Genomic DNA, 3,676 nt, shown 5'->3' with positions numbered 1-3,676 from the left:
TTCTTTTGATTATTCCAATTCCCAAAGGTTGGTTCGTGCATTCTGGCATCATCAACTTACCACACCAGATCTAGAGGTCCTCCACATCCTCCTCCACCTAGTGAACCCAAAAGCAAAGGCAAAGGCAAAAATAAGATGGATGATCTAAGTAGTAACCGAAAAGACAATGCTACCATGGCAGAGAATGTTGGAACCTCAGATGGAAGAAGCACGCCAGGACAAATTGAGCTGGTCCTACGTTTGGAACAAAAAATTTTAGAGTTGCAGGGTGAGCTTAAGCAGGTCCGAAATCTCGCAAACCTCTCCCTCACTCTAAATGTTCCTGACATCAACCAGCAAAGCACAACCACTCATAACCAAGCACCACCGCAAAACACCCAAACCCAAAATCCACCACCCATAGCTCCACAAAATCCTCCCGTGATGCACCAGTATCACAATCCTACACCTCCTCACAATCGTAACACGCCACCAGTGCAAACCCCTCAACAACAGCTAATGTTAGGCTATAATTGCGTATTTTAGTCGCTTATTGCACTCTAATTCATTGCACTTTATTCATGTTTGAGCTTTAATTGATAGTGTTTTGCACTTATTGTGTGTTTTATGCCTTGTAGGAGTGATTCCGAGCTATGTAGATGTTATGGAATTAATTCAAGTGATTTGGAGCTTTGAAGTCTGAGTAAAAGTCCAAGGGATTAAGCTGGGATCGTGTTAGGGGCCGAGGACCAAGTTTGGACGTCAAAACGCTCGAAAAGTTCGACTCTGAGAAATCTTCACTGCCGCGGCGCGTGGGGCGCCACGACTGTGAAAATCTCTACGGCCTATCAGAACTAGCTCTATGGATTTCTCCACTAATACCCCGTATGACGCGTCACCCAATGCGGCACGCCTGTGCAAATTTTACAGAGTGAAAATCCTATTTCGGCTAGGAGAAGGTGGTTTCATATAGGGCCGACCCTACTTGGTATAAATACATGAAAAACATTATTTTCTGAGCATTTGACACATATTCTTCCTAAGGAGTCTAAGGAGGAGTTGGAAGAACATGAGCACAAAGATTTCATTATTCCTTCCTCACTCAAGACACGAGTTTGGATTGAACTTATATTTTCCTATACTTTAATTATATTTGTGATGAATTTCTCCATATCTATGGAGTAGTTCTCTTTAGGGTTTGATGGATGTGGTGTTTTGATGATTGTTTGTGGATTATAACTCTAGTTTTATGTATTGAAGCATTTCTGGATCATTTAATTATTGCATCTATATTCACTTGTTCATGTAATCGAGAGAGGTATAACTTGTGATATCTTTGCATTATATTGTGGGTTGAGTTCATAGATTCTTCTAAGTAATCAAAAGAGGCTAGTTGAATCATTGATTAAACCTAGTTAGTAGGATAATCGAGAGAGGTTCTCTCAAAGACCAATCCACTACGCATTCTTGCATATCGTCGCGTGCTTAAATTGGTTCATCTTGTGAGGTTAAGGCTTAATCGAGAGAGGAGTTTTTGCTGAATGTTTGAACTAATAATTGAGTGAATTCGAGAGACTCACTTAAACATTATAAGTGAATTATCTAGAGTTAGATCCCAAACAATTATCTTGCACCTATCCTATCAATCCCTATTTCCCCCATTGATAACTTCCTTGCTTACCTTTCTTGCGATTGTCATTAGTCAATAACTTTAGGTTCTTAGTTAATTGTATTTAGAACTCATAAAAATCTCAATTGTTGATCATCTTGGATAGCAATCAAGCTAGAAACTACAATAATATTATACTATACTGATTAGCGAGCATAATTTAAGTGTGTGTTTCGAGCTGGAAACGGTGATAATGATGTAGATTTGGCTGCAAGAGAGGCAATCCAACAACGAGAAAAAGCTGCACGGGATACTGTGGAAGCAAATATTAGAGATTCATAGAATATATATGAAGAAGAGAGGGGTATCAAACTTAATCAACATCATCCCTTGCCTGGAAGACCACTTGGCGATTATGTTAGACTGGTCTACAATCAAGGATTATCCAGTGTTAGACCACCTAAAATTGCAGCAAACAATTTTGAGTTGAAGCAAGGGTTGCTGCAAACCCTTCAGAATTGATGTGTATTCAAAGGGAAGCCAAACGAAAATCCAAACACTCATTTAATGGACTTCGAGGAGATTATGAACACCTTTCAATACATTGGGGTGTTACAAGATGCAATGTACATAAAGGCATTCCCCTTTTCTCTTAAAGATGATGCTAAGGAGTGGCTTCGGAGTTTGCACAGTGGCTCGATTAGAACTTGGGAGGAGATGACCAGAAATTCCTTGATAAATATTTCTCCTCAGCCAAGACGTGCAAGATTTGAAGAGAAATCCATAACTTCTGCCAAAAAGAGACTGAAACTGTTTTTGAAGCATGGGAGAGGTTTAAGGAGATAGTTAGAAAGTGTCAACATAGCGGAATTGAACTCTGGATGCAACTCCAGGATTTTTGGGAAGGATTGGCACCGGCCTCGCATAGAACATTGAGCAATGGAGTGGGAGGACCTTTGATGAAGAAGACTCCAGATGAGATAGTTATAATTCTTGATGAGTTATCTGAAGATGCTAATCAGTGGCCCTCTAAGAGTGCTGAAAGAAGAAGATCAACTGGTGTTCACCAAGTTGATGCTAATATATCTTTGCAGGTACAACTTGATGCTATGGCTAAAGAAATATGAAAGCTGACCTTAGCCTCAATACAAAATGAGCCTCACACAGCTTGTGATATATGTGGAAGAGGACACCCTACTCATGAGTGTCGAGCCTCAACTGAGGAAGTGAGTGCTGTGGGAAATTATAATACATTGGGTCAGAGGCACCCTGGTTTTTCATGGAGTTCACCTGGGGGTACTGCGAATGCATGGTAACAAAACAACCCCAGACCCCAGGAATAAGGAGCTCCAGCATACCAAAATCAGTAGAGGAAACAATATCAGCCTCAATAGCCCATTCAGCCTGGTCTAGAGGATCTAATGAAGGCTTTCATTATCAAGACATATGAGAGGATGGACACCCATGGAGTAGCTATCAAAGAACTAGGCACTGGCTTTTGAAACATGGAGAGACAAGTGGGACAGATTGCAACAATATTATCTGTGAGGGCTCCAGGAACTCTCGCCGCTGATACTGAGAGAAATCCTTACGAAACAGTGAATGTTGTAACTCTGAGAAGTGGGCAAGTGTTGAAAGATCCCACCCCGATCTAAAAGGATGTGATACTTGAAAAGGAAAGTGGGGCGCGGCTAAAGAATGATGACGACAACAAGAAGAAAGGCCAGATGAAAATTGAGAGGAAGAAGAAGGAAGAAAAATCAAGAAGGGAAGAACATGATGAGAGCGAGCATATGCCTGCTTTACCTTTCCCTCAAAAGCTATATAGAGAAAAGTTGGACAAGCAGTTTGGGAGATTTCTAGATGCACTAAAACAGGTTCATGTAAATGTGCCATTAACATAAGTGCTCTCACAAATGCCTACTTATGCCAAATTCTTGATGGAGATCCTTACAAATAAGAGAAAAATCGAGGAGACCTCAGTGGTGAAGCTCAGAGAGCATTGCGGTGTTATATTGCAAAACAAACTCCCACAAAAGTGTGGAGATCCAGGGAGTTTTACTATACCTTGCTCTTTAGGTTCTATTA

The 3,676-nt window shown here is 40.8% G+C and overlaps 1 non-coding gene across 1 annotated transcript; it reads right to left on the bottom strand.

Annotated features, from left to right (window-relative positions):
- Positions 1 to 2,352: 2,352 nt before the first annotated feature.
- Positions 2,353 to 2,459, bottom strand: LOC117273369 (small nucleolar RNA R71). The gene has a single exon (XR_004503381.1). It is a non-coding gene; the product is annotated as a small nucleolar RNA R71 (small nucleolar RNA).
- Between the last annotated feature and the right edge of the window lie 1,217 nt (positions 2,460 to 3,676).

This window comes from Nicotiana tomentosiformis, chromosome 8, assembly GCF_000390325.3.
Source record: "Nicotiana tomentosiformis chromosome 8, ASM39032v3, whole genome shotgun sequence".
NCBI classification, from domain to species: Eukaryota; Viridiplantae; Streptophyta; class Magnoliopsida; order Solanales; family Solanaceae; genus Nicotiana; species Nicotiana tomentosiformis.
The sequence above is the reverse complement of the archived record's forward strand: the minus strand, read 5'-3'. Positions and strand labels throughout refer to the sequence as shown.